At 42.5% G+C, this 20,815-nt stretch overlaps 1 protein-coding gene across 33 annotated transcripts in view; it reads left to right on the top strand.

The window, feature by feature from the left end:
• PALLD (palladin, cytoskeletal associated protein) overlaps window positions 1-20,815 on the top strand; it is a 469,895-nt gene that overhangs the window by 352,683 nt on the left and 96,397 nt on the right. For 4 of the 33 annotated variants that reach the window (XM_008992472.4, XM_078366309.1, XM_035292695.3 and 1 more), the window contains exon 1: window positions 18,930-19,004. The exons of the other annotated variants lie outside the window; for them this stretch is intronic. The gene's annotated coding sequence lies outside the window, so the exon portion shown is untranslated. Of the gene's footprint in view, window positions 1-18,929; window positions 19,005-20,815 lie in introns of those variants that run through there. 33 annotated transcript variants of the gene reach the window in all.

Below are 20,815 nucleotides of genomic sequence, written 5' to 3'. Positions count from 1 at the left end.
TTGATCAACTGTATAATTTCTGTTAGGATGAAACTGAACCATGTTGGGAATTCTGATTTAAAATGAGCTCTATACTTTACAGATGTGGAAAGTAAGATTCATAGGACAAAATGACTTCCTCAAAAGTGGCATAACTGCACTGCAGCAAAAATGGCAGGAGAGTGTGGATCTCCAAGCTGTCTTGGACTAGGTTCTTGATTCCAGCAGTTCTCCGGTGATGCTTCCCAAGTTACTGGGCTGAACGTGAGCAGTGATGGTCTTTCCCAAATCTCTATCATTTTCTCCATTTAAAAATTTTCTCCTATAAAACAATGAATGTTTTACTCTTTTAGTGACCTCTGCTATTTTTCTTTTTAAGAACAAGATGAATGAGCAAATGTAAGCATTTAAATTAACTTGGAAGGACTTTGACAGATTTCATTTCTCATGGACACATGATTGTAGCTGTTTCAATAGGCATACACTAGCATCATTTTTTTTTAGCAGAATTGCTCAGTTCTCCTGTATTAGAATGAAGTGTAATAGTGTGCCAACAGTCCCAACTTCATGTGCTCTAAAACCTAAAAAGTTTGAACCCACAAGCCTCGTTGTAAGACATATCCAGGCTCGTTAAGATTCTAACCAGTGGAAATAGTTGGAAGTATATTTGTCATTTACACCCTGCCTATATCCGAGAAGGATTTGCATCTTCCTCCAACAAGAATGCATCCAAGCCAGTCTCAAACTGTCCCAAATAAAAGAGGGAAATACACTTTGGGAATTTCATAAGCCGAACGCTATTTCCACAGTGGTCACCATGGTGAACACAAATAAGCAAAATCAACTCAATGGTAACAAGGCAGGGAGAGAATGTGCTTCCTATAGGATTTGATCTGCTGCTTATTGTGATGAAAGTGATCACTGCAAAGGTTGGTTGCAGTGGTGAGCCCAATGCCTGATCAATTACAGGGCTGCAGGAATTAACATAGGGGACAAGGGAAGGTGCAGACCATTTTGGGTAGCTGAAGGAGAAATAATCCTGAGTGATAGGATATTCTGTATGTTTATATTACTTGACTCTAAAACGAGCTCCAGTTTTTTGTTTTTTTTTTTTTTTTTCCAGAACAAGTGTTGGGAACAAACTGTGGCTATTTAATCACTGAAGGGAACTTTCTTCTGGGAAAATAGCTCACTCTTAATTTTTCAGTTGAGTTAGACAAGGGCTAATTGCAAAAGGATTCAAACCTTGAAAACTGCTTTGTTCAGCTTATTGTTTCAGGTTTCCCTTTGGAGTGTGGATGATGTGTTTATTTGACATAATGAATACCACCATCCGCTTTGTTCCAGGAACCAAAAGGCTATGTGCTTGCCCAAGGAATTTCTCCGTTGTTTATATGTAAGGAAACACTGCTCTGTTTTATTGGATGGGAGCATTGCAGCTCTTTCTTAAATAGGGAATGCCGAGAGCTTTGCTCTCTCTCCTCACTCACATCTGATCAGACAACCCAGAAAATAGCCTTCAGCGCTCCAAATGCCTGGTTGTTTTCAACTCAAGAGAGCAAAGGGAACAACATTTATTGAAAATGGTGCGTTCTTCACTTAGGAACCCAGAGCTTTACTTTGTGTTATTGGCACATCGACTTAGGCCTATGTTGTGTGTGTGTGTGTGTGTGTGTGTGTGTATTTTAAGTGTTAGATTGGGAGTGCTTGGCATGTGTCATAGATTAGAGAATGTTGAAAACTAACCAGATAGTGAACTCTGCCTCTCTCTATCAGCCAAATCTAACTGCCAAAACACTGAGGAATAAAGTAACCACTAATTAAGCAGTCTGGAGTTTAGTTTTTGGGGTGTTTTTTGGTGGTGGTGGTTGTTTTTTTAATACATACCCTGCCATAGGATGAGGGCAGTTGTGTGAAATACATGCTTTGTGGTGACTTCGAGTGTATGCAACATAGCCATCATTTTAAACAGCTGGAAACTCTCTGGTCCCTTATGATTTCCAAAAGGTACTCCTTAAATGGGCATAACTGATGGGGGATTGGTTAATGCGCTACAGAGAAGGCTGAGTCAGAGTGACCTGTTGGAGCCAGCCCTGTGTCTGTGTGTGTGTGTGTGTGTGTGTGTGTGTGTAAAGAGGGGAGCAGTGGGCAAGGGGCGGGGTGAAGGGAGGCTGCAAGCTTAGCAGAATGTTTGAACAAGACAAAGAGCAGTTCCAGCAACCAAATAAGGAAGTCAGTGCTGAAGTATTTCAGAATAGAAGTGTGTCAGGGACTCAAGGCAATAACAGAGTAAAAATAGGCAAAGAAAAAAGAGGAAAGGATTTCTGTTTTACTCGTTCCACAAAATAAACAGGGAAAGAAGTATCTCTGGTCTTTCAGCTGGAGAGAGAAAAACAGATCGTATCTACCCCTTTCTATTGGCTTTTTATAGATGTGTGGCTGAAGAGATGTTTAGAAACTGTTAGTGGCAGCAGCAATAATAAGCATGCTTTCATTAAACACAGAAAAATGCAAGCTGTGTGTTAGAAGCACCATCCCATTCCCTTTATGTGTAATTCATGAAACTTTTAGCCTAAGTTGATGGTTCCAAAAACCTACAGAAATATCTGGAAACCCATTTTCAGACATGGCCTGAACACTGAATTATAATTGTATCCTTTGAGAAAAATCTTACCTCTTGACTAATTAAATGTCCATTAGCTACAGTGTCTAACTTAAATCTGTTGATAGTTACTGAAAAAGATGTCAAAAGACACAAATTATGCAAAGAAGCTGTCAGGACCTGTTTTAATCTCCTCAATGCCATCTCGCCAACTCTCCACAGTGAAATAATATGTCACTGATCATATGGATTAGCACTGCTTTTATTTTGATACTTTTTTGTAGTGTGTGTGGAAGAGAACAGAGATTTGGAAGAATTTCAGATACTATTAAACATAATTTGAAACAACCTTTTTTGTCCTACAAAACCAATTATTGAGAGATTATTAATCAATAAATCAATTTACTTATGTCCACAACTAGGAATAAATAAGAGGCATTCATCCTGCTTAAGACTTTTGAAAAGCCTCAATAACTCTAAATTGTTGGCAACTCTAGGATTAGCACGTGAACAAGTCTCTCCTTCTGTTCCCATGCAAAATACAAAATTGGACAGCCCACACTTGAATCAGAAACTACCAGAACCTGCCCAGAAGAGTTTAGGTAGAGAGCTAAACTGGAGTGTAAAACAGGAAACACGCAGAGATTGACCACGGCATGTAGGTGATCTTACAATGTAGTGCATTCTGGCTCCAAAAATAACCTGCCCCAGCTTATATTTAAATATAAACTCCATTTAATAAGCTACCTTTATCATGCTTCAAGAAAACATCAGGCTTATGACAACATGTTTATTATCACTAACGAAGAAAAAATTAAAATGAGACACAGTGTTATGCCCACAAATAGCCATTTTAATGACCAAGCTCCATCCTACCAATGCTTCACAAGTTGACTTTTTATTATATTTTAAGCAATTCAGCAATAGATGTCAAGAGCAAGGAAAAAAGGCTGGATGTGGTGGCTCATGCCTGTAATCCCTGCACTTTAGGAGGTTGAGGTTAGAGGATTAATTGAGCTCAGGAGTTTGCGACCAGGTTGGGCAGCATAGTAGGACTCTGTCGCTTCCAAGAAAAATATTTTTAGAAAGCCAGACATGGTGGTGCACACCTGTAGTTTCATCTACTTGAGAAGATTGCTTGAGCCTGGGAGGTCAAGACTGTGTGAGCCATGATTATACCAGGCACCCCAGCCTGGGCAACAGAGTGGACCCTGTCTCAAATAAATAAAAAAAAGTGGTAAAAAGAACATTTGTCTTCAAAATCATACTTTTTAGTATTTGCCCCGAGGAAGTAACTCAAAATGGGAAAATAAATTTATAAGCATGAAGATGTTTAGTCTAGCATGTTTTCTGTAATTTCAAAACAAAGAATTTAGGAGTCAAAAACACAGAATAGTATCTTATCTCAACAATGGAATATTATGCAGCAACTTAAATTAGTAATGATTACGTCTATAAAGGCAAAACTGTTTATGAAAAGTGATATGACAAAATTGTAAAATTACACACTATCTGTATATCTATGAGGGACTAGGAAAGAACACAGAGAAATAGTGCTAGTATTTATGCATAGAGGGAGATTTTTATGTCATCTTTATTATGTCTGTTTTAATAATAAGTGCCTTTCAAAAAAATATGATGGCGAAAAAGCTTACAGGCAAGAGGCAGGATTCCAGTGTCAGAAAGAACTGAGGCTTAAGAGTTTATCTCTACAGAAAATATAAGTAACAAACTTCTGTGTAGTTAGTGATGTTGTAGTAGACTTAGCCATTTATAGAACTGCTTTACTTACTGACTTGATATGTCGATTATTTAAAAATAGCAAAGCTAGCAAATATAGCAAAATGTCAATTATTTTAAAATAGCAAGTGTAATTCTTTAGAGAGAAAAACACACACAAAAATGTAACTGCAGAGGCTCTGAGACCATTGTGTGTATGTGTGTGTGTTTGTGTGTGTGTGTGTGTGTGTGTGTGTGTGTATGATCCCTCCAGTATAGTTGTGAATAATGTGAGGTAACCAAAGATTGGCAGAGGCAGTCCAGGATGAAACACTGTTATCAGTGATGCCGGAATTTAAAGAGAAGATTCCGAGCACCTGGGCAAAGATATCCCTCTTAAGCCCCGAATGGCAATTGGGAACCAGCCCTGACATGGAGATCACATAATAAACATTCGCAGAAAGAGCAGTTCATTTAATCTTTCAATGCTTTTGTTTTGGTCACCCTCTCCTCTACTGCTGGGAGTAATTGTAAAGACATCCAAGTGATTAGACAGCATTTTGCATAAATCAGTTCGTCTGAATTATTCTTTTTCCAGGGGAAATTAATTATGACTTAGAACAATGCAGAAATTATTTACATGCTCAAGTGTCAAAAAGCAGAGGAGAAGCAAAGAAGTAAATGTGTCTTTACAGAATTTCCTGTGGTGGCTGATAATAACTATTCGGTAATCATAGAATGTTAAATGTAATCTCATCAAGCCTTCTACAGTTCACATTTGAAAATGGAGACACAGGACTCAAAGTGAATTGTGCAGGATCTCACAAGGAGTTAATGGCAGAGCCAACTCCTTTGTTGAAAAGTGTTGTTCAACTCCTAACAGCTGTTCCCTGGAGGCTCTACTTACCGCCCTTTCCCCTTGCCCCCATCCTGTGGTGCACTCAGTGCTTCCATGGGTTTTACTTTGACAGACTTAAGAGTTTGTAGGAGTTTTAGACAAGTTATAGTCTTGTCTTAGGCCAGGTGATTCTTTAACAATCTGCTTCATCTAGTTATTTATTTAGAATATTAACTCCTTAGTGGTAGAAGTCACGTTTCTCAGTAATAACTAAACTTACTGGCAGCAATGCCACATGCACTGTGCCAAATGCTTCCCAATGTCACCTTGAATCCTTGCAGCAGTCCATGAGGTGTGCAATACTGTGTTGTTCCCATTTTACCAGAGGAGGAAACTGAGGCACAGAGAGGTTAAATAACTTGCCCAGTCTTACACTTAGCAATGGAATATTACACAGCAACTAAAACTAGTAACAATTAAGCCTATGAAGGCAAAACTGTTTCTGCTAAATGATACAATAATAAAAAGTTACCTTGTGAAATTGCACACTATTTGTATAGGGATGCTTTGAGGACTGGAAAAGAACATGGAGACATAGGGCCAGTTATGCATATGGATACATATGCATCACAAGTGCATATGCTGAGATTTAAACAGTGTCAGCCTTGGGATTTCCACCCAAAGCATGAGCTCTTAAGCATGAAACTGCATTACTTCAGGTGTTCAGTGAAAGTTTTTGAAAATACACTTAAAGTATCCCAAGTAGATGACATTTCTCTTGACTATGACCACAGGTACAAGGAAGAACTTCTATTTTAACTGAGAAAATTAAATGATGGGCTTCCAGAAGCCAGGTATCCAGGTGATCATTTGTCTATTTGAATATGAGAATGATAATCACACAGATAACTCCAAAAATTACCTGCCTCAGTGAACATTTGGAGGACAGACATATATAATTATGAAATATTGCATATCATACCAGTGAAGGAATCTAATGATACTATTATTTATTAAGTGAGGTTCTCAATAAGAGTTATTAGATTGTGAATGTCTCTGTGTTTCTTTGGGTTATGAGTCCTGTCATGTCAGTAGGAAAAAAGATTTAGCAAGTCATATGCTCTGCTTGTCCACAACATCCAAGCTCCAAATGTTGCAGACATAAAGCTATGCCCAGAATAATTTACGCTGTAACTCACAGGGAGGGTATTTAGTTGAATCTCCATATGAAGGAATTATCTTTACCTAATCCATCCTCCTCCCCAAAGCAGTGGAAAATAGACTGAATTGTTTCATCTGAAGTTAAATTCGCATGTTTGAAAGTATATGTTTATGAACCAAATAGTGCTAAGCATGATGTTAGAAATGGAAGTCCTAAGTCCTCTGCAAAACATTGATGAGTTGATCTGATTACGTATTTGTTCTCTACTTATTTCATCTTACCTTAAAACCATGGGATACTAAGTTGTTTTTTTTTTAAATCATTCATCCCCTTTGGTAAAATATCATGTATACGTATGTGTGTATGTAGATATGTGTATGTACATATATATAGATGTTTTATGTATTATTACACATTTAGATATACACAAAGACAGAAAAATTTGAAGAATGAGATGAATATAAGTATAAAGAGATGTTTTAGGCCAGGCGCGGTGGCTCACACCTATAATCCGAGCACTTTGGGAGGCCAAGGCTGGTGGATCACCTGAGGTCAGGGGTTCAAGACCAGTCTGGCCAACATGGTGAAACCCTGTGTCTACTAAAATACAAAATTAGCCAGGCGTGGTGGTGGGTACCTGTAATCCCAACTTCTCAGAAGGCTGAGGCAGGAGAATCACTTGAACTCAGAAGCAGAGATTGCAGTGAGCCGACATCGTGCCATTGCACTCTAGCCTGGGCAACAAGAGCAAGACTCCATCTCAAAGAAAAAAACAAAGTTTTAGTATTTTTTGTCATCTCCCAATAGAATGCAGTTGAAGCCCATTGCTCTGAGTTCTACCCCAACCCATTTGAAGAATTGTTAAAAGTTCTGTGCCAGGTCATGGTGGGCTGACCTAACGCCTGATCCCAGAACCGTCCAGCCAAAGGGCATTTTAGAGATCAGCCATCCAACCCCTTCGCAGAACACATGGGGAAACTGAGAGAGTTCGAGAATTTTGTCTCAAGACCTCTTGCAAGAAGACTTGGGACCTGATGAGGTCTTTTGTTATATTTAACGTCTGAATAGCTGTGTGATAATAATGAACCTAGCTTAGGAACTGTTTTACATATTAGGGCTTTTGTTTGGTTTTAGATTTTTTTCTTCCTTTTTTTTTGGTGGGTGTGGGAGGGGAGGCAGGTAGCAAAGTACTACTCCCTTTCCACCACAAACAAGTTGAAATTGAAAAGGAGATCTTTAGGCCCTTAAATAAAAAGTAGGGCATATGGTCAAATGATAGTGATCAATGGGGAAGCTCTGGGAGAGGAATGGAGAGAGTGGGTGACCCCAGGAAATGTCAGGAGCTGAGTGAGAAGCTGGAGTCACATATTCCTATGTTGCAGCCTTCAACCTGATGCTAGCTCATTCTTCAGACTCGAAGTCTAGCTTCCAAGTGCTTCAGGGATTTTCGTTAAGCCTTTTAAGGGTATCCAAATGAATTAACTATTGTGTTTCACCTACGCTCTAGAAATTCACTTTCAGTGGGCAGTTTTATTTTCCCAGATGTGCAGATTGTTCACCAGGGAGTTATGAGTAATTAACTCGTAAAAGAAATGTCCAGATGAATGAACAACTGCAAAGCACCTGTTGTCAACAGCTGATTTTGTCTCCACGCTTTGATTATGAAGAGCTTGAGAATACTGGACGTTGTTTTCATCTTCTAAAAACTTGTGACACCTGCTGATTTAGGTTCACATAGAATACAATGATGAATAGAGAATAGGCGGTAGAGCTTGTCTTTATAGCTAATGAAAGAAAAGTGTCAAAGTTTCCAACTAATGTCAGATACCCAGGATTAGGGCGGCTTTACAACTTTCACAGGCCATAGGCACCTTTGCCTTTGTGGGTCTGTTTCTCCATTTAAAGAAACAGAATTGGCGTGGTGGCTCATGCCTGTAATCCCAGCACTTTGAGAGGCCAAGACAGGCAGATCACGAGGTCAGGAGTTTGAGACCAGCCTTACCAACATGGTGAAACCCCATCTCTACTAAAAATACAAAAATTAGCCAGGCATGGTGGCATGCGCCTGTAATCCCAGCTACTCAGGAAGCTGAGGCAGAATTGCTTGAACCCAGGAGGCAGAGGTTGCAGTGAGCTGGATCTGCACTCCAGCCTGGGTAACAGAGCGATACTCCATCTCAAAAAAAAAAAAAAATGAATTAGTGCTGGGTGCGGTGGCTCACGCCTGTAATCCCAGCACTTTGGGAGGCCAAGGCAGGTGGATCATGAGATCAGGAATTCAAGAACAGCCTGACCAAAACAGTGAAACCCTGTCTCTACTAAAAATACAAAAATTAGCCAGGTGTGGTGGTGCATGCCTGTAATCCCAGCTACTAGGGAAGCTGAGGCAGGAGAACTGCTTGAACCGGGGAGGGAGGTTGCAGTGAGCCAAGATCCCACCCCTGCACTCCAGCTTGGGCGACACAGTGAGCCTCCATCTCAAAAAAGAAACAAAAAAAGCAAAAACGAATTATATTTTATAGTTGTATAGGTATAATGATGAACATTATCCAGGCTGGACTCATTATTATATGGTCATTATTTATTCATTGTTCACTTTTTCCTTCTGAGTTTATGAAAATGAAAATTTTTTTCATGGGTTGCCCATAGTGTCAGCCCTGCCCACTGAATGTACTGTGCCTAATGAACACATCAGCCTTCGCGAAGATTACGGACAAAGAAACTTCATGGAACCATAGCTGGCCGCATCGATTTTTACCCTCAGTGTAACAGAGAACACTGCTAGGCCCCTTTCTTCTATTTTTCCTGATGGTGTCTCTGACCAAGGGGCAGCTCAGGAATCAGTAATCCCTTTCTCGGCAAGGTAGTTCATGCTGCAATCCCAGCACTTTAAGAGGCCAAGGCAGGCAGATGGCTCACTTGAGCTCAGGAGTCAGACCAGACTGTGCAACATGGTGAGACCCTGTCTCTACAAAAAATACAAAAAAATTAGGTGGTGGTGCATGCTAGCAGTCCTAGCTACTCGGGAGGCTGAGGCAGGAGGATGGCTTGATCCCGGAAGATGGAGACTGCAGTAAGCTGAGATCAGACCACTGCACTCTATCTCGGGCAACAGAGCAAGATGCCATCTCAAAAAAAATGAAAAAGAAAAGAGAAGAAATCCCTTTCTTTTTATGTAACAGTACTTGGCCTAGAAAAGCCAGCATCTCTGTCTACCGTGCTCTGCCTGGGCGGCTTATGCAGGAACCTTTGTCTGTAGTAGGACAACAAAGCAGGTCACTGATTAAAAAATTAATTCCTCTGTGATGCTAAGAGACTGTGCCTGTGTTCTCCAAAACAGAGTCAGTTTGTAAAGAGAATTTCTGTCAGACCAGTTGATTCACTGCTGGGACACAAGTTTTCTTAAGTTTCATGCCGTGGGCAAACAAGGAAACAATGACACCACAGTTATGTCAAGCGTGCCCTCGTACCGCCCACAAATGAAGATGGAATAATACTGTTGCCACCTATAAGCTAATGAGCAAAACACGACAATGGGCTAAAGCATGCATATACCCATTGCCAGTAAATTCATCTCTAATGAGACTTTTTTTTTTTTCTGAGACGGAGTCTTGCTCTGTCGCCCAGGTTGGAATGCAATTGCATGATCTTGGCTTACTGCAACCTCCACCTCCTGAGTTCAAGCAAGTCTCCTGCCTCAGCCTCCTGAGTAGCTGGGATTATAGGCACGCATCATCATGCCTGGCTAGTTTTTTGTATTTTTAGAAGAGACAGGGTTTCACTATGTTGGTCAGGCAGGTCTCGAACTCCTGACCTTGTGATCCTCCTGCCTCAGCCTCCCAAAGTGCTAGGATTACAGGTGTGAGCCACTGCACCTGGCCTCTAATGAGACTTTTGCTAAAATTGAGGTAATGAGTTGCATGCAGAAGGCCTGGTTTTTAAAGAGGCAGGACTGAATTTAGTCTTTATTTATGGTTGCCGTATTTTCTTTTTACTTACATTGAAAACTTTGCTTCCAAAATTTTGTCAACTTTGTCCAGAAATACCTTTATTTATTTATTTATTTTTTACCAACTCTATTAACTGAACACTTTTTAAATGATGTTCTAAATTCCGATTTCTCTCAGTTCAGTCTTCTCTCTTTGAACTCTTTTCATGAGCCATAGTTTATTAAAATCCATTACATATTGTAAAAGAAATAGCCATTTGAAAATATTTGGCTGAGGCCAGAGAATTGCTTGAGCCAGGGACTTGAAGGTTGCAATGAGGCAAGATTGCGCCACTGCACTCCGGCTTAGTGACAGAGCAAGACTGTATCTCAAGAAAAAAAAAGAAGAAAAGAAAATATTCATGGGCCGGCCCCCAGTTCTTTTGAACATAGCAGATTGAACCAAAGTTTTATTTGAAATGTCTTTTGATAAATGTTATAAATTGACCAAATTTTCTCAAAATCATTGAACTTTTTCTGAAGTTACTAAAAATAGACAAATATCATATACTAATACAAGAATAATGACCTTAATTCTTTTGAGAAATGGAATTTTTTACATTTACATCTATAGAAATCTTAGGTAAAAATCTTGATTTTATTTTTTCTTGAAATCTAGTACTTCATTGTATCAGCAGTGACCTAGTATAACTCATTTAAGGGGCCCATAACAGGCAATATCAATATTATTATCGGTTGTTTTAACTGTCACTATATATCAGATAAATTCATTTCTCTTTTTTTTTCTTTTTTTCTTTCTTTTTTTTTTTGAAACAGGGTCTTACTTTGTCACCCAGGCTGGAGTGCAGTGACACAACCTTGGCTCACTGCAACCTCCAGCTCCCAGGCTCAAGCAATCCTCCCACCTAAGCCTCCCACATAGCTGGGACTACAGGCACACATCACCACAACTGGCTTCTATTTTTTGTAGATATGGAGTTTCGCCATTGCTCAGGCTAGTCTCCAACTCCTGGACCCAAGTGATCTGCTCATCTTGGCCTCCCAAAGTGCTGGGATTACAGGGGTGAGCCAGTGTGCCTTGCCAAAATCATTTAATTGCCAATGTTACCAAATATTTTCTCCTATGGAGCTTATGGACTATATTCAAAGAATTTTCTAATTTTAAATGCATTCATTTTTCTATTTAAAGAAATTTTAATTGGAATATTTGACTTCTCCTTATTCTCTCTTTTCTCTCTCCTAATTCCATGTCCATATTGGAGTCTAGGTTTATACATTTTATTTTGTTAAAGATATACTGCAAAATAATCTCAACAATTCTCTTAGCAGTTGGGTATCTCTGCTAGAAAACCTTTAACTTCAGCACTGAAGCAAATCCTTATATATTTGTATTCCTAATGAGAAACTAAAGTACTTCAGATAACATAATCCCATTTATTTGACCCAGAGGATTCGGATATTGATCCAAAGGAATGGATATTCAAGTTTAAGATGTGAAGGGTTGCGTAGAAGGAAGGTTTATCAAAGTTAGGGAAACAGACCCAATTCCCTCCTTCCTGTGAACACAGTCTTCCATGTATAGCCTGTCAGAGTCCCTGGTTTCCTTTGAACATGGACCATTCTTCTGAAAACAGCACTACAACATTCTAAGCAGCTCCATTGCTGAGAGAGTTTTACTTCCTGTATTTCTGGGAGCAAAAAAGGAATCATGGCTGATCTGGGTGCTTTCTAAGCATGCTGGAAATACATGAAATACAACACACAGATTCCTTGTTATGGTGTCCCCAGAGGTAATATGAATAGTATTAAGAGAACCAGCTGAGGACGTTATGCATGATCTTACCCATGACTTCATGAACTACCACTGGGATTAAGGTAAAATGTGTAATCCTCGCCTACATATGCCATCTTTGTCTGTTATCAATCACTATATTTATAAGACACAACTTAAGGTTTTTCTTATGTAGGATAAGTTTAACTACTTAGTCCACTGATTATGGTACTTCACCTTTCATTCAGGAGAATCACATAAACAGGCAAATTCCCACTATGCCTCTTCAGTGATCCACATGGAATCTGTGGATGATTCCTTCAGAGCCAGCATAACTCATCAGATTTGGACAAGCAGGCTCAGTAGTGAGACAGATTCTTCTGAAGATCAAGCAGGACATGTTGAGAAGCTGCCTTAACTATTTCAGACCAAGCGGACCTGGCTATGCCCAATAAAACTTGGCAATAATTCATTGCTCCCTGGGTAAAATGGAGATCTTAGGGTCGGTGAGTGGACTTTCCATAAATACATATTTTTTACTTCAAATATATATTCCTCGGAGGCTGGACCCTGGAGGAGTTAAGGATTTGCATCTCTTCTCCTCCCCTGACTAGCTCTGTGCCCATGGGTAAGTTACCTAACTTCTCTGTGCTCAGTGTCCCTGGAATGATAGTCACAGTGATCCTTCCTCATGGTTTCCACAGTCAGATTAAACAGGAGGATGCATGTGACGTAAGTGGTGTAATGCCAGCCCAAAGGAAAGTTCAGAATATTATTTTTACTCTGTTTCTAACTAAATACTGTTTTGCAAAAACAAAAACAATTAGGCAAAGCAAAACAACAAAAACCAGCGCCCACCTGCTATATCCCAAACATGACAGGTGTGCTGGCAGCATCGCACTGTATCTTCTCAACAGCAATCCAGGGTAAATCCCTTCATCTCCACTTTACAAATAGGAAAACAAAATCCTTGTGAGTTCAAGGTCTCTTGTGGGACTAAGCCCACTGTCCAGCTCAAAAGGCCGTGTGCTTTTCAGGACATGCCTTCACTGGATGATCTCTTCAGGCCCCTCCCAAATCTGAGTCCTCTGGAGTTGTCTCAGATGCTCAAGGCTCACCTCACTCTCACAAGCTCAGCCTGTTTTTCTGTTTACCCTAGCATGACCTTTCTTTGTGTTCCAACCACAGACCTGGTGCATGCTCCCTGTGACAGCATTGGATGTCTAGCTGCATCTATACAAGTACAAACAGTCCCATTTCTTTCTTCCTGATCCATTCTCCCTGCTCTTAATAAATGAACAAACCAAAGAGCCATCAGTGATCTTAACCATAGGACAGATGAATTTGTTTTCATGATGAAGTATGAGTTGTCCTTGGAGGTGTGCCCTTTTCCTGTTCCCCAATCTGAATGATCAGATAATGTGTAAGGCTGAGAGTCTTTAGAGAACTCACATTTTGGTTTTTCAAAGTTTCTCACTTGTGTTAAAAATAATAGTTGTTGATATGGAGACAAAGGTATTTTGTATAAAATGTTACACTACAATTACAGAGTTCAAATTCAAAATAGTCCCAGATTGTTAAAAGTCGCTTATTCTGGCTTGGTGCGGTCCCAGCATTTTGGGAGATTGAGGCAGGTGGATCACGAGGTCAGATCGAGACCATCCTGGCCAACATGGTGAAACCCCATCTCTACTAAAATACAAAAAATTAGCCCAGCTACTCAGGAAGCTGAGGCAGGGTAATCGTTTGAACCCAAGAGGCGGAGGTTGCAGCAAGCCAAGATGACACCACCACTGTACTCCAGCCTGGTGACAGAGCAAGACTCCATCTCAAAAAAAAAATAAAAAAATGGCTTATTCTTAAAAATGAATGGAATAAAAGCTGATCTTAAGCATTCTACTCTCAGAAACATTTTTCCAAACATAACAGGTAAATCAATATCAGGTAAAATCTATAATTAATCTGTGATTTTCTTAGTCTTTTTCTTGTTTGACAAATGTAGTTGGGAGCCCTTGCAAAGGCAGCAACTACAATAGAAGAAATAGGCCACTCAGGCAACACTCTGTGACTCTAAAAAATATAGTAAGAGCTAAATCAAGTTTTTAAAATTAACATTAAAGAGCAGCCATGGTGGCTCATACCTATAATCCCAGTACTTTGGGAGGCAGGAGGATCATGAGGTCAAGAGTTTGAGACCAGTCTGGCCAACATAGTGAAACCCCATCTCTACTAAAAATACAAAAAATTAGCCAGGTGTGGTGATGTGCACCTGTTATCCCAGATACTCAGGAGGCTGAGGCAGGAGAATTGCATGAACCTGGGAGGTGAAGGTTGCAGTGAGCTGGAGATTTATCAGTGATCCAAGAGCGTGCCATTGTACTTCAGGCCAGGCAACGGTGCGTGACTCTGTCTGCAAAAAAAATCAAAACACCAGCAAGATCCTGATGCTGAACTGATTATCACAACATCTGTTATAGACACCACTGATCACTCTGAGGAAACACAGAGCAAAAGCCTCCTTGTAGAAAACATACCAATCCAGAAGCCAGGAATCTTCTAGGAAAATCTGAAATTTTGGTAATTTTCATTAAAATATTAAGCAAAATGCCTGAAGATATATTCTTTTGCTGCCACATGGAATGAAATATAGATATTCCAATTTTTTTTATTTTTTTTTTTAAAGATGGGGTTTCACTGTGTTGGTCAGGCTGGTCTTGACCTCCCGACCTCAGGTGATCTGCCTGCCTTGGCCTCCAAAGTGCTTGTATTACAGGCATGAGCCACCACACCCAGCCAATATTCCAGTTCTCAAATTGGAAAAGCATGGTGGAACAATGTCGATTTGTGGTAGCAGTAAAAAGACACTTACTTGGTTTGCTAATCGTATTTACTTTATAAAATATTATGTTACCTATGCCGAGTGTTTTGAGCTAGATGGTATATAATACCTGCCAGTAGTAGGATAGATTAGTTAGTCGATTGAGAAATAGATCTGTGATTTGGTTTCACTGCCAAGATTTTCTTTTTTTAGTGAATACTGTTAGTTTTTAGTGTCTTTCATTTACAACTAGTGTTTTAGTTTTTAACCTCTATGTTTCACTGTTTTCATTGTGAGGAAATTATGAAAAGGAATGATTTGAAGCGTTACTTTCACCCTTTCCACTTTTCTCCTGAAATACTTGGAGAATTGAACACAATGTTTCATCTCAAAGTAAATTTGCATGTTTGAGGTCCTAGATCTCTGAGCCAAAGCCTGCTGAAGGTAAAGCCAAATACCGACGCCCCGAAGCAGAGCCTCTGGCAGATACAGCCAGCTAGGCTGGAGGGACTTCCTTTGGGAGGCTCCTGATAAAATAAAGATTCATTGTGTATTTGTTCTCTACCCCTTTCATCTTATCTCAAATCCACAGAACTTTTAAGTTTTAGTTAAGGAAGCATGAAATAAATAAGGAGAAGACTTGATCAGAATCTTCAGTGTGCAGAGGAAGATGGAATATTCTTTTTCAAACTTGGCCAAAATTCTCCTCAGTGCTTCTACTGATACTAGTTTCAGCAATTCTGGGGCCTGTTCAAAGTGACAGCCAAGATATGTCCACACATCACCCAGTTCTTGTGTAAAAAGTTCAAAGTTGCAAACATTAGAATATTCAGTGTTTTGCATCAGTGCCTGAAGTCTTCCTGAATTTTAGCACTGAAAAGTGAAAACTGGTCCACGTGCATGCATTTTTCCGGGCATCTGGAGTTGGAATAAGGCAGACACAGAGATGACAGATCTCATGGATCATCCTTCTTTTGCTGTCTCTTGAGAGTAAAGGAAGTGGGTATGTTTTCTCACAGTTGATCAACTCTCTGTCTATTCTACCCCATAGTCCCTTGATGACAGGTAAACACTAGAGGAGGTAATAACAGACATCTGGTTTTTTCTTTCTGTGCTTGCATTGAGAATGGACTCCTAAATAATCAAAAAATTTAAGAAGTGTTACTTAGGCTGGACATGGTGGCTCACGCCTGTAATCCCAGCACTTTGGGAGGCAGAGGCAGGTGGATAACCTGAGGTCAGGAGTTCAAAACCGGCCTGGCCAATATGGTGAAATCCCATCTTTACTAAAAATACAGAAAATTAAGTGTGGTGGCAGGTGCCTGTAATCCCAGCTACTCAGGAGGTTGAGGCAGGAGAATCACTTAAACCCAGGAGGTAGAGGTTATAGTGAGTGGAGATGACGCCATTACATTCCAGCCTAGACAACGAGAGCGAAACTCCACCTCAAAAAAAAAAAAAGTGTAACTAAAAATTCATGAGATGAATCTCATTATTGTGGAAATAAGGAAGCTTCAGAGTCCCAAAGTTAATGGCACAGATCCCGTGTCCTAACTCTCATTGTGATGTGACTTTAGACAGTGTCACATCACAGCCTGGGGGAAAATTCTACTGCAGGCCAGGTGACATTGCTGCAGAGGGCCATGTGACCTGGGAGTGAACAGGCTGAGAATTCAAAGAAAGGCAAAGTTAGACAGGGAAATACTTTTAGAACTATTATAATAGGCAAAGTGATTTTCACTCTTTAAAGCTTTTGTCCCAGGATAATGAATTGTTGGCCTATCACCCTCTCAAAAATTGAAGAGATGATAATGCTTTGTATTATCCCCAGAAAGATGACTATGGTCAATATATTGTTAAAAAACAAAAAAAATAGGTACAGGCCAGGCACAGTGGGTCACGCCTGTAATCCCAGCACTTTGGGAGGCCAAGGCAGGCGGATCACTTGAGGTCAGGAGTTCAAGACCAGTGTGGCCAGTATGGTGAAACCCCACCTCTACTAAAAATTCAAAAATTAGCCAGATGTGGTGGCATGCCCTGTAATCTTAGCTACTTGGGAGGCTGAGGCAGGAGAATCACCTGAACCTGGGAGGTGGAGGTTGCAGTGAGCTGAGATCAGGACACTGCACTCCAACCTGGGTGACAGAAGGAGACTTTGTCTCAAAACAAAACATATATATATATATATACACAAATATATATACCCATATATATATAACATACACATATATATGTAGGTATATATATGTTATAGGCTGGGTGCAGTGGTCGTGCCTGTAATCCCAGCACTTTGGGAGGCTAGAGCTGGAGGATCACTTGAGATCAGGAGTTTGAGACCAGTCTGGGCAACATAGCAAGACCTTGACTCTATGAAAATAATTTTTAAAAACTAGCTGGGTATGATAGCATGTGCCTGTAGCCCTAGTTACTCAAGAGGCTGAGGTGGGAGGATCACTTGAGCCTGAGAGGCCAAAACTGCAGTGAGTCATGATTGCACCACTGCACTTCAGCCTGGGCAACAGCGTGAGACCCTGTCTCAAAAAAAAAAAAAAATATATATATATATATATATATATATATATATAATACACACACATATATATACACATACAAAATTGTATGGATACAATGATCTAAGCTGTTTTAAGTGTGTGTTTAAATACACATACACAAGCCTGGAAGACTATACTTTATGCAGCTAGCAATTTTTCTCTGCAAGTAAAATCACAGGGACATTCAATTTTGGCTTAATTGTTTAAAGAACATTTGGTTTATTAATATTTTATTGACATCATTATTCATTTAAAAGTCATAAAGATATTTCTGAGAGGAATAGACTACCTGGCAGAAGACAGTCAACCTAGAAAGGCTATTGTTAGGTATCAGCCATGAAGACAGGGATCCCAGTACAGTACTACACCATTTCAAGCAGTGGCCTACTGGCTAGTCAAATCTAGTTGGCATTTATTGGCAGTGAGCACGTTACTGAAACAGCCTGGCCCGACAATAAGTTTAGGAAATGGCCTGTACTACCATTCCTTCATTCATTCATGCATTCCTTCATTCATGCATTCATTGTGTTGACAACTTTTATTGTGTGTGAAAAGATTTGGTCCCAGTGGCCAAGGAGCATGCGCTGGAAGGAGAAAGAGGGCGGAAATTGTAGTGACACGGTGTGCTAATGCAGCCACCAGAGGATTATACACAGTCAGGGGTGTCCTTAGCTGATCTGGTGAAAGAAAAGTTGGTGATCTGGATTTAGGGCTAAGCCCACAATCTGTCGCAAATTTTGCCTAGAATATTAATTCTAGAAGGAATGAGTCCATTTCCTCCGTCTACAGAAATTCCTGTGTCGATGAGGGTTAAAGCAAGTGACTCAGGGCCTCCAGCAGTCGCTGACCTAAGAGGACCCCAGGGTAGGATAGGAACCGGCTTCCTCTGATGTTGCTAGAGCAAAGTGCCTGACTCTTCTCACCCTCAGGGCTCCTAATCAATGGAAATCTAAAAATTGTCCTTCCTCTTCCTTAGAAAAGAGACATACCGCCTGATGATTTGTGCTTTTCGATTTCATGTCACACAGTCATTTTGCACTGTTGGTGCAAATCGTCCACAGAGCCTGACTTTCCCTTCCTCCCCCCAGCCCCCGCCGTTCCATTCCTCTAGGGCAGCTTCCATTCCGCCGTAACTTTTTACTGCTTTCCCCTAAACGCCGCCCTGGAGTCGGGTTTATTGGCGGGTTTATTGGACACTCTTTAGTCTGTAAAGGAAAAAGCACCAACCCCGGAGGAGCATCATCCTAGCAGGGCGACCACCTCTCTCTGGGCCTGAAAAAGTGAAGTTCTTTCCCGTTATTAGCGCTTCTCGGTCTGACCGGTAACTCGGCTGCCGCAGGAAGGAGCCTGCAAGCTCCAAGCTGCAAGCTGTAAGCTGCAGAGGGCGGGATCCGGGTAGGAGTGGGTGCGGGGAAGCCCCCTGGGCTCCGCCCCCCGCCCCGCGCCGCCGACTCTTATTTTGAAGGGCAGCGGGGCGGTCTCGCGCTCCTGAGTCACCCGCTGTGCCGCTTAAAGCCCGGTACCTGCCCCGCGCGGCCCGCGGAGTCCCAGGCGGCTCCCGCTCTCTCCGGACGCGGATTTGGGCAGCGGCGGGACGCGGCCGGGAGAGCCGAGGTAGGCGCGGGTGGGGGTGTCGGGGCTGAGGTCGGTGGGAGGGTGGGAGACGCGTGTGGATTAAAGGGGGTGCCTTGCGCCGGGTGGACCAGGGCCAGGGGACGCGGAGCCGGGCGGGTTGGGGGCGGGGAGGACGCGGGGCTCGTCCCGCACTCTCCACCCGGCCGCCCCCTCCCTTCCCGGCCCGCCGTGGGCGCTGACCCCTGGAAGTCGCTCTGCGGGCGGGATGGGTGCTGCATTGCGGCGGGGGCGGGGCGGGAGAGGATGCTCCGCCGCCCGGGACAGTCAGCCTGGCTGACACTCGCGTCTCCCGCTCGTGGCCCCGCTCTCTGAGGGTCAGGCCCGGTGTGGGGAGAGCGGAGACCGCGGGGCTGTCGGGCCGGGAGGGGCGCTGAGCTCATTCCTGGGCAGCGGGCCGGGAGGGGGTGGGGCGGAGCCCCCCGCCCCCAGCTGAGCCGATCACCCCTCCGGGCCCACCCTCCTGTTTTTGGGACGGTTCACCCACCTGGGCGCCATTCAAAGAGAGTTTGCGCAGATCTCGGGGTCTTTCTCCGGCCGGGTGCGGGGTTTCTTCCCGGCCTGGGGGCGGCGTGGGGTCCGCGGTTCAGTCCCCGCAGCCGAGGCCGTGACCGCGGCTTTGTTCGCGCCGAACCCGACCTCAGCCGCTAGCGCACCGGCCCCGCGTGGGTCCCCGGCCACGGCCGAACCAACTAGGGAGGGTCCCGCTCGCCGCCAGGCTGTCGCTCCGCGGCCGGGTGCGCTCCCGAAGCTGCCGCGAAGGGCACCATCACCGCCCATTTGCCTCAATTTAACTTTTGGAGGAGGCTCGGTCCGGGTTGGTGAGCCGCCCAGAGTCCAGAAAGCAGCTTGGGACCTGTGCTCCTCTTCTGGGGACGGAAAGGGGTGCGCTGGGCGGGGAAGGGGGCGTCTCGCCCGGGTCTCCCTGGATTCGGGCGTCCTCCCACCCTGCGGGCCGCGTCTCCCACTGCACGCCCCGTACAGGCCTGGGCACCCAAGCTCGGTTAGTGGTCCTCATGCGAAATTCCAGGACGGGTGTGCGTTCGTCAGCCTGGGAGTCTCTAGCAGCCGCAGTGACTGGATGGGCATTTTGATGTGTATCACAGAGAAATCAGCACGAGAAAAGCATGGAGGAACAAACCCAAGTTTCAGAGGCTGGAATCGTAATCATGCTTCATAAGCCCTGAAAAGCTACCCTCGCCTCTAGCCCCACCCCAGCCCCACTCTTCCAGGTTAGGAACGGTGTCACCAGCCTTGAGTGTGAGGATAATTTCTTGATTTGTGATATGCAGGCTCCGGACAGGACTGTCTGAATAACTCCCACAATCTAAGGCAAAGATGGCCGGAGAATTTTCCAGGGATTGGGGTTTGGGTTGCTCTAGAGCTCACAAACGCAGCATCTTTCTTGCTATTTTTTTTTTTAACATTCCCCCAAAACAATTTTTTTTTTTCTTCTTAGGACTTGGCAGACTATGATTTAGATAAGAGATTTGAGTCAAATTTGATTGAGGTTTGATTTAGATTAGAGGTTTGAGTTGATTTTCCCCATGTATGTTTAAATCCATGGATAGAGGAGATGGTTTGAAGCTAGTATCCCTATGCCTTAGCGTAAGATGCTTAACTTGAGAGGTAGTTAATAGCACATCCTTGAACCATAAGTATGTGAAATAGACAAGAGCTAGATAATAAATTTCCCCTAATTCCTAAGCTTTACTTACTTTCTACTGATTCTTGTACTTTGTCTTCAGAAAAAGGAGCGGGGGTTGGTTTCCCAGTGACCATACCACATCCAT

Source organism: Callithrix jacchus, chromosome 3, assembly GCF_049354715.1.
Source record: "Callithrix jacchus isolate 240 chromosome 3, calJac240_pri, whole genome shotgun sequence".
NCBI classification, from domain to species: Eukaryota; Metazoa; Chordata; class Mammalia; order Primates; family Cebidae; genus Callithrix; species Callithrix jacchus.
This window is presented reverse-complemented; position numbering and strand designations above follow the sequence as displayed.